This window comes from Oryzias melastigma, linkage group LG4, assembly GCF_002922805.2.
Source record: "Oryzias melastigma strain HK-1 linkage group LG4, ASM292280v2, whole genome shotgun sequence".
Lineage (NCBI taxonomy): Eukaryota > Metazoa > Chordata > Actinopteri > Beloniformes > Adrianichthyidae > Oryzias > Oryzias melastigma.
The window spans coordinates 21,429,687-21,440,256 of record NC_050515.1 but is presented as its reverse complement, the minus strand read 5'-3'; positions in this window follow the sequence as shown (position 1 = coordinate 21,440,256).

Here is a 10,570-nt window from a genome sequence, read left to right as displayed (position 1 = left end):
TAAAGAAATATTGAAAAATGCTGTTGTAATCTTAAATTATTTTATACGTGTCCTCCATTATGAGAAAATGCTACAAGAACATGTTAAAAACACCAGAAACACAAGTTTCATTCGAGTGCCTCTTTAAGACCGGAAATGTCACTTAAATACACCTAAATCTTTGGCTGTTTATGCAATCACTGCTAATCAGCTGATTTTGATTTGGAAAAAAGTGACCTTTAATATCAGCTTTGCACTGATATACAACACATTACTCGCATAAAGAGTTGCATAATGATACAAAGCAAAGCCATTTGTCCTGCGACAGAATCATCTGAATTACATTGATTTTGTAAAGACTTCACTGATGTAAAGCAGGAGTCCCCAAGCTTTTTCCTGTGACGGCCTCATGTTTTCTTTTGAGACTGGGGACCGGGGTAAAAGAAAACAGTGTGACGATCACTGCGGTTCATAAAAGTGAAACTTCAGAATCTGCTGGAGTTACTGTAAATCAATTATTTTAATGGTTGTAGCGAAGTCTAAAGAATGTTACAACTTCAGATAGATAATAGATAGACAGACAGATAGATTAATAGATAAATAGACAGATAGACCACGCATAAAAAATACTAAGTGAATAATGTTAACATCTTAAAATTGTAGAGCAAACTAACACAACTACGAAATGCAGAGTTACAAAGAAGTATATTTCGGAGAAGTGGCTAAAAGTCCTTGATAAAAAGATAATTTGCCCAAGAAAAGGTAATGGAAAGCTAATCAGTGCCAAAAAAGCTGCAACATTGTTGCGAGCTCTTAATATATGATGATTTGCATAGCAGGTTTTGCCTTAAACAGCAAATTATCTTCATGGATGGCTCCCCCTTTAAATGGAAGAAGCAACGCCTATGCTCTTGAGCAATAATGAATGCACGGCTTTGAGTGTGCAATTAGTGCCAGATCACCGGAAAGAGGAAGAGTGTGCAGCTCATCTCTCCGATTTGATTAAACAGAGACCTTTGAAACCCTATAGCAGCTGTGATTATGCAGAAATCTTACTTCTATGGGAGAGCAGCGCGTAAACAGAAGACATAGTTTTGGGTTGAGTAAACAATAAGCCCCCAGCAATGTTTTCAAGCTTCAACGCCTGTCCTGAAGTCATGCCGTAGGTCACATGTGTCAAAATCAAGGCCCGGGGGCCGTATCCGGCCCTCTGGGTAATCATATCTGGCCCTCCAGATCATTTTATTTTATTTCTATTAATGGCCCGATGTTATCTTGCGCTTATTTCTACTGTAACCTGTATAATTTTGACAAAATATATTTTTATTTACAATAAAGTATTGGAATTTGTTTAAGGTTTAAGTTGATTTATTCTGGAATAATATTCATTCCTCTTTATTATTCATAGTAATGCCAAAAAGTTACGCTTTTAAAGTTTTAAAAATTTAGTTTTAGTGTGTTCAATAAATGTTTATCCTGTTTGGCCCGCAACCTAAGGTATGTTTTGGGTTTTGGTCCCCTGTGCGATTGAGTTTGACACCTCTGCCTCAGGTATTTTAAAATGTGTACTTGAATGAGAGAGCAGCCAGGACTTTGTATAATTTAGGTTTTAGCATAAATTATTGTTTTTTAACATGAAAAACTTTGACGCCGTTACATTTTTTTTTCTTACTGAAAGCATTTTTTTTCATTGCTACAAAGGAAGTTGGAGCTTGAGATGTTAAACTCACTGCTGAAAAATTATGCTCTTTGTTTTATGTATTTTTTTGGATTAATAAACCGTATAAAATGCTTTTACAGAGTGAACTTTTTTTTACGACGGGGGATTAGGGCCACCATAAAAAAAATATAATACTAACTCTATGAGATTAAAGTTGTAAAATTTTAAGAAAATGTAATCTTATGATGCGGATAGAGGTTTTGACACTTAACTTTTTTTTGAAAAAGCAAGACTTTTTCCTTGTTAAATTACACAATATTTCTCTTTGTTTTTCAACTTTCTCATAAATGTATGTGTTATTTTTTACTGAATACTCCATCATTAAATATTTTTTTGTCCTTTTTTGTTCTCTGAGTGTTTCTATTACTCCCTGCAGATGTATTTCCTGTTTTATTTTGAAAGTATTACCCATGTGTTTTATCGTATCTTAAGATTTTTCTGTCAGTTTTTACTACAGATTTCTGTTTATCACTAACCCACCTGCTTACATTAGTCACCAATCCTCCACAGAATAACTTTTTTTCTTTGCTCAGCTACTTTTTAGTTGTTTGCTGAGTGAAGTTTGAGTCAAATAAAAATGTTTCTTTGACTTTCTAGCTTAATTTTCTCGAATTTAAACAAAACATGTAAACACTGTACTGCGCTGATTCTTTTTTTTAAAATGATTTTTCTATTTTTTTTCTCATCAGTGAGGCACATCAGTGAGTTAATGAGCATCTAACGTTGAGTCATCGGTGACCACTCAAAATATGATGAACAGAAGCATTTTTTAACAGCTTCACAGGCTCTGCACTGATGCTACATTGCACATTTTCTCTCTATTTTTAGGCTTTTAGTCTGAATTAATGGGTATTACTTGTAAACAAAATATGCTAAATAAGCTATATATATATATGTCTATATATCTATATATACACCTATACATATATTTACATATATACGTACATATTTTGTACTCTGTCAATTATTAGTTGATACACATAAGATGGAATGAAATTAGTGTAAAGTCCCCCGTGACATTTTTTTTAATTGAAAAAAAAACTTTCCAAGAAGTATTTTAATTATGATTATGATGTTTTAAACCAAAATCCCACAACCTAAATGTCTTAAAAAGCCATTTTTCATGTTGATCTGAAGCCTCTTTTTTCCAAAATCTCCTTTGAGAGGCGTGGCTTCTGGATCTGAGCAGTCCCGCCCCTAATCTGCCCCCTGTCTGATTATGATAGCTCTGTGTCTTCTGACGTTGCTGTGACCAATGCATCCAATCATTGGTTTCTCAGAACAGAGTACTTGGGAAAATAATGAAAGCTAACATCACAATGCTCTGTCGTTGATTTACAATCCTTTACACTTCGGTCAACAGCCGCCATTCACATTTCCGTGGTCACATAAGGAAGGTCTGTGAAGTTTTACAGAGATTTTCCAGCGTTCTCAGCCCTGCTACCATAAGTATTGTATGAAACTCACACAAAAAAAATCCAGTGACGGCTAATTTGACCATGGAAATGCAAACAGCGGCTCATTTGACTGCAGTTAGTGGGAAGATGTCATCTTCTCTTCTCCGGCACCTGAGCTAGACACGCTAGCCGGGCCAGATGAAATTAAATGAAGCTTGGTTTGTCATGTGCACGTAGCAACACAGGTCAATTGTACAATGAAGTGCTTGGGATGGGAAGCCAGTAAACTTGCCAACTTGGGAGGTACTTGTACATACAATGGTATGTACATACAATAGTATGTACGAATAAGTAAAAATAATACAACAAGTAAAAAGTATTAAAGTAAAAAGTAAAAATAAGTAATAAGTAAAAAATTATATGAAAAAGAAGGATAAAAAGAAGGAAAAAGTAGGTGATAATAATCCAGGTAGATAAAACGAATGGGATATGTAAAAGTATGAGGCTAGTAGCATGGTCAGGATGGGCTTGAATTTATTGCAAATAAGTAATTATACATAAGTTAGTACACAGATGAGGGGTTTTGTGCATGTGAAGGATAGTTGTTCTGACGTAAAGAAGGCTCATTAATTTCAAACAGTCTTTCTGCGACAGTTTGATTGACAGCGATTTTACTCGGAAATGCAAAAACAAAATGATTTCTTTTTACATTTGTTCTCTTTCATATGGAAAATGCCACACATGCATATTAAAAACTCAAAAAACATGATTTTCATCGGAGGGGGACTTTAAGTCATTGCTGTAATCTATAGTGGGTATACTCTAATACTACCTGTTTCTTCTCATTTGATTTTTGACATTTTAATTTGACTTTGAAAAAGCTCTGATGTTAACAATTTGTGGCTAAATGCTTTTTTTAATTTATTTTAATGAATGAACTCTGGTTTCCTTCCACAGTCCAAAAACATTCTTCATAGGTTGATTGATGACTCACTTGAGATGTGCGTGTGTGAGTGTGTGGCTCAGCGACAGACTGGCGACCGGTATAGAGCGTACCCTATCTTCAGTAGCCGATACAGGCTCTGACTTCAACATAAACCCTGAAAGGGATGCAGTAGGTCAAGAAAGTGGATGGACATTTGACAGATGTGCATTCTACTGAAAGGATTCTAACAGGATGAAACGGGGGTAAAAATTATTGAGCAAATTTTATAAAGCAGTGAGTGCCTTAATAATAGGACAGCTCCACAGATTGAGGTAATTCATCTGCACTGGATCTTACGCTGGTATCAATGACCCGACTGGACAATGTGAGTGAGAGGTTTGGGACAGCACAGTAGTGATCATTATCCGGTTGGTTCTAAGGCTCTTGATGGGAGAAAAGTGGGATTAGATGAAAGGGAAGGATGGGTGTTTGTAAAAAGTAGATCCACTGACTTTAAATTGATGTGTAAAAGCAGGCAAGAGAAAATGGAGTGATTTCTAGAGGAGGTAATTTGAAGAGTTGTTGTGGCTGTAGAGGTCACAATTTTCTATAGGTAAATGCATTATGAAGATGGCAAACATCTGGTGGTTGAAACTATGAGAGAAAATAATGAAGGAAATAAATGAAAGAAAGAAGAGTTGGGAGCCACGAGTTTGTCAAGCAAATTTTTGACATTTGTCAATGTTTTTTTTTTTTTTAATCTTGACCCTTTAACCCCGCAGAAGTTGCAGGCCACACCTAAATAAAACGCTCTATGAAATAATGGAACAGTTTACTCGATCAAAATCAATTAAAAAAAGCTTCTTTTGAAATCAGCTTTGCACCGTAATGCAACATTTTACCAACGTAAAGTGTTGAACTACAGTGTAAAGTCACGTTTCTTTGCAACAGAATCAGATGATACCTGTGATTTGTTGAACGTTAAATCTGTTTGTACGACTGTAAAGTGTTGCATATCAGAGGAAGGCTGCCTTTATCAGCTTCAGAATCTGCTGAAATTACATTTAGCATAAGCAGTTGAAGAGTTAAGTTACTCAAAAAAAAAACGTACTAAAGAGGCTAATACAGTATGACGTCACCAGTTTCCCAGAGTAAAATCCTGATAAATATGAACATTTTATGAAGACTATTTATAAATCCACTGTGTTCTGATGCTGAAACCTTGGATGGGTTACAAAAAAATAAGTTAAACACATTTTTTTTGGATGACAAATTGTTCAAATGTTGTGCGTTATGGTCTATATTCACCAATCTTGTGACCGTCACTGCACACTAGTTTTATATAGACTTATAGGAGATTTCTAGGGGACTCAATGTTGGAATTATAGAAAATAAAGTCACTATAGTGAGTAGTGAAAGATTCCAATGCATGACTCCTGCAGTTAAACGTTAACACCAGGTTACCAACATCTTCTATCAAGGATCTGTAAGAAATTTTTGAAAGTGTATGAAGAACATTTTGATGGTATTAAGCGTAAAAACACCATGTGGACAGATAATAGTTTATTTTCTACTTTCTGCGTGGATATTCTTGTGTCATGTAATGTAAATGAGCTTGCCCTCATGGAGAGAGAAATGAAAACTTGTTTCTCCCGATGCCCAGTGGTCAGCACCCATAAGCTAGAAGGTTCTGTTTGACTGTAAAATCCTTCTGTGTGGAGTTTGCATGTTCTCCCTGTGCATGCATGGGTTTTCTTCTGGCTTCCTCCAACATTCCAAAAATTTTCATCATAAGTCAAATGGTGATTCTAAATCGTCCCTATAAGTGTGAACGGTGGCGGACTTAGCAGTTTGGGGACCCCAGGCAGAGGTTGTATTTATCTTTTTTTTTCTTTTTTAATCTTTCCCTTTCGTAAAACGTCAGTAGAAAAACTTTTTCACTGGTCCACTTTTCAACAGCTTCTATTTTGTCAGGAATCCAAATGCTTTGATAAGCATTTAAAAACTGAAATCACATTTAAATATGAAATAAATGTATTTTATTAATACTGAATGTACTAATTTGTTACACTTTCTAGTGTTTTTTTAGGTCTATCTTTGCTCGCTAACTTGCTGTTGCCGTAGAATGGAATAGTCTATTGCTGCAGAAGGGGAGGACAAAACACTTTCACATGAGCAGTCTTATGCCATTTCAGTGATTTGTGTTTTTTATGAAAGTGTTGAATAAAAATGGGAATGCAAATTTTTTAGACATTTTGTTTAAATGTTCAGCTTGGGTCCCCCAATGTCACTGTTCAACCATCCTCCTCCACCTTCGACCACCAGAGGAAGCCATCGCCTGAGTTTTGACACTCTCCGAGCACCTTCTTCAGTGCATCTCCCATCAGCCTTTGCCCTCTGCTCCCATGGTTCACCACCTGTTCCACATCAGGCAATCATCACAAACAGTATTCAGTCTGGCACCAAGCAGAGCTCGGTGCGAAGTCTTGTTTTGCCCTGCATACAGTCTGAGCATTCTTCTCGTATCTGATCTTCTGTGTTTTGTCTCCTGCCTGTTTATTCCCCATCTTGCCTCGCTCATTGTGTTTGATCCTTGCCTGGACTCTGACTACTTTCATGTCTTGCTCTTTCTCATTAAACCGTTTGCACATGGATCCAAACCTCTCAGCCTCTTCATCACACCCAAAGTGTTAAGGTTCCCTGCAATCGTCTACCTTTGCCCAATGGTAAATCTATCCCTAGATTGGAGTGTGTGTGTGTGGTTGTCAATCTCTGGAGGAATATTAGGGTGCACCCCTTCTTTCACCAGACAATGGCTGGGATAGGCTCCAGCAACCCCCTGACACAGAAAGGGATTAAGCAGGATCTGAAAATGAGTGAATTAATACCCCAAGTGCTATAAAGAGTGAAGGATTTGTCTGCATCAGATACATCAATTTTCTTTTTTTAAGCTGTGCACATTACTTTTATAGCTTCTTTTATCACTGACATTATTTTTTATGGCCATTACTCCCGCCCCAGCACATTACTGTAAGAGGGAGTTTCCCTCATGCTTTTTTCTTTTTTTTAATGGGAGATAAAAAGAAGGATTTCTTACACGGGCTCAGGTGCTTTGAGGAGGTGTTGGAAATTTTTCCAACTTCTGGTGAAGGCAGTTTTGCAAAACTGCTGTTGTCAGAAAACTGTCAACAGTCTTCTTGCAAAGAAAAAAAATCTCTAATTAATAGTATTAGAAATCTCTAAATTTATTTGACACAATGGTGAAAAAGAATGAATCACAGCTTGAAAGGGACAAAAGGAGTCAGCAGCAAGCTAGAGCAGTAACTTCTGAAAAAAAAAGAAAAACGCCACTTGAGTTTATTTAAAATCCTCTGACTTTCCAGAAAGTATTAATTATATACTTTTTATTTAAATTATCCCTCATCTTTTTGATAATTCCTCTTATGAATTCTAAAAATATCAAATACAATTTAGTAAAAGGTTTAAAACTTTACAGCAGTATAGATAATAAAGTCCCATCAAAAAATGCACATGGTGTAGTTGGTGTTTTCTTCCTTGAATAATAATGAGCACAAGTTTGTCAAATCCAGGAAAAGGGAGTCTTAAGGGTCTGAGAGGATCTTAGTTTGTGCTCACAGGAATTTGAAAGAGTGTTTCTTTGATCAAATGTCTTCCTTTATTACAGACCCCATCTTTAAGCCCAAGCTGACCTTCACACTGGTGTTTAGCACTGTGGCTTTAATACTTCACTGACTCCAGTGTCGGGGTGTTCCACTTTTGTGTGTTTCTCGTTGCCGGCTGCTCCACATACTGAAATACTTTCTGTATATAACTGTCAAAAAGATGTAAGCTTTAAGCATACAATGATAAAAGTCACTGTAAATAAATTCACTACTTGCAAATTTAAAGATTTTCTTTCCTGGTTTAACTATAAAGTTTGAACTTGGAAGTTTAGGTTGCCTCCTTCACTTGAGCAGGTGGAAACATTTGGCTGAATAAAGGCCTGCTTCCCTTGTAAGTGAACCCTGGTACACTTCGGTGGAGTATGAAATATGGGAATCTTCTATGCTAATGAACACTAAACGGAAAAAATGGTTAAAAATTGTATTTAGCACACAAACACTATACTACAGTTAAAGAAAAAAAATTATCAGCTGCATTAAGTCAGAAGAGTCGAGAAAAATCTTTGTCTTCAAACAGAGGATGAAAAAATATCCCATTAACTCCTGATAGAAACTGAATGGATGCTGTTTCTTCTTCCACACATAAGCAGTCATGAAGTTCCAGAGCAACTTGATGGTACGTGACACATCTTGAAGAGTCGCTCCCTGCAGGTTCCTCTGTAGCTTATATAGACCTAGACTCTGAGACCTTCATGAGGACATGCAGCTGCAAACAGCCGGACTTTGGCAACAAAAACACAAACACAGGCCAAAAGAATGTCGTTCTTTCAAGCTCAGCAGTGGTCCACAGTGGAGTGAATCTGGACAAACATGGAAAAAAGGTCAATTGTAGGTTTGAGGTTGCAGAACTCAAAAATATTTCCTAAAATCTGAAGACACAACATCCTGTCAGGGGAGCCGCAAAACATAAGGCAAGCTTTAAGAGTAAATTCGAGGGGTTTGCTTCATGTTGAGATGTGCAAAAACTCCTCCTCTAGAGTCCAGACCATTGAGTAGTTGATACCCAAAAACCTCAAAGGAAATTAAAAAACAGAATGATTTCTTTGAATATTTTGGAAAATATGTTGCAATCCTTATATTAATAAATAACTAAAAACTGTCAGACTTCAGTAAAGAGAATCCTGAAACCTACCTACAATTTTGTGCGTAGAGCCCAAAATTGGCTAAAACTTGTGTTTTAAAAATGCACATTTAGACTTTTTTATTTTAATTATTGTGGCATATCTGTTTAAGAAAGCTGGGAAAATGTCAGGTTATCAGAAATTTTTCACAATCTAAATTGAAAGCAGCTGATGAGAAAACTCTGATGACCAAGCATTCTAGCAGCACCTAAACGCATCATTTACACACAATCTATAGAGACGGGAAAGGAACCTCACATCTGAATTGTGCATAAATTCATTTCCGTTTAATTTATATTGCCAAATATCACAAAACAATTGTCTCATTGGGCTTCATACCGGTAAATGTACAAAACCAGGAAGTCGGTCATAAAATATAAACAATAGCTGATTTTGAAGGTAAACTAAACAGACTAAACTGGTTATCCCTGTACTTAGATAATTAGCTCATCTAACTTAAGTACATATCTGTTCATCTGGAGGATGGGTGGGGGCGAGGTCCACAGCCACAACGAGCCAGAGGTGAGGTCCACGGCCAAGAACAGGAGCACAGGAGCACCTGGAATTTATCCCACTCCGAGATGACATGCCATCTTGCATCTTGGTCCACGCCCAAAACAGGAGCACAAGCGATCCACCTGGAATCTGAAGTGGAAAGAGGTACAACACATGAATTGGACTGCACCAAACAGAAGCACAGATAGCTAAATAAAATAAATGCAGTTTTGTGTATCAAGTGGCTACAAGCCGCTGAAATTAGTTTCCCTTGGAGGGTGGTTGGGCACCCCCTTAGAGATAGATTGAGAAGTGCAGCCACCCAGGGAGAGCTTGGAGTAGAGCAACTTCTTCTCCACATTAAGAGGAGCCAGTTGAGGTGGCTCAGGAATCTGGTCCTGATGCCTCCTGGACGCCTCCCTGGTGAGGTGTTCCGTGCATGTCCCACTGGGTGGAGGCCCCGGGGAAGACCCAGGACACGCTGGAGAGACTATGTTTTTTGGCTGGCCTGGGAACATCTTGGGGTCCCACCAGAGTAGGTGGATCAAGTGGCCAGGGAGATGGATGTCTGGACATCTTTTCCTTAGACTGCTGCCCCCGCGACCCGGTCCCGTATGAGTGTAAGAGGATGGATGGATGGATGGTGCGTGCATCAGGTGATTGGTGTGTAGATTTTTAAAGATTTGTATGTGTAGTTAGTTTTAAGCTGCTGTAATTTAAAGTTGTACCTGTGTAAATTGTATTATTTGTTTTGCTTTTGCAAATATTGTGCTTCTGAATACACAGTTATAAGTACACACAGTTACGCACAAAATGTATGATTTACAAATCAAGAATTATGCACATAAATCAAATGAGTCTTTTTCTCTCAAAATATGAGGTGCCTTTATTCTCGAACATTAATGTCAATATTTTTAAAAGAACTTTATTATTATTATTTATCTTACAGGGAGAAATTAACTAAACTAATCTTGTTTAGAACAAAAACTTACCACATCACTTAATGTATCAAAGTTGATAAGATCTGTAGCCATTTTTTAGTGGCTATCATCAGAGGATTTTAAAACATCTTAATTCCCTTAAAATTTGAATTTCCTTTAAAAAAATTTGACATAGCTTTATAGGGTTAACCTTGTGAATATTGTGAATTAGTACTTCAGTAGTAAGAAGTGAACATTTGTGAGCAGCAGTATGGTTTCATGCCAAGAAAGAGCACTACAGATGAAACATTTGCTTTGAGGATGTTGATA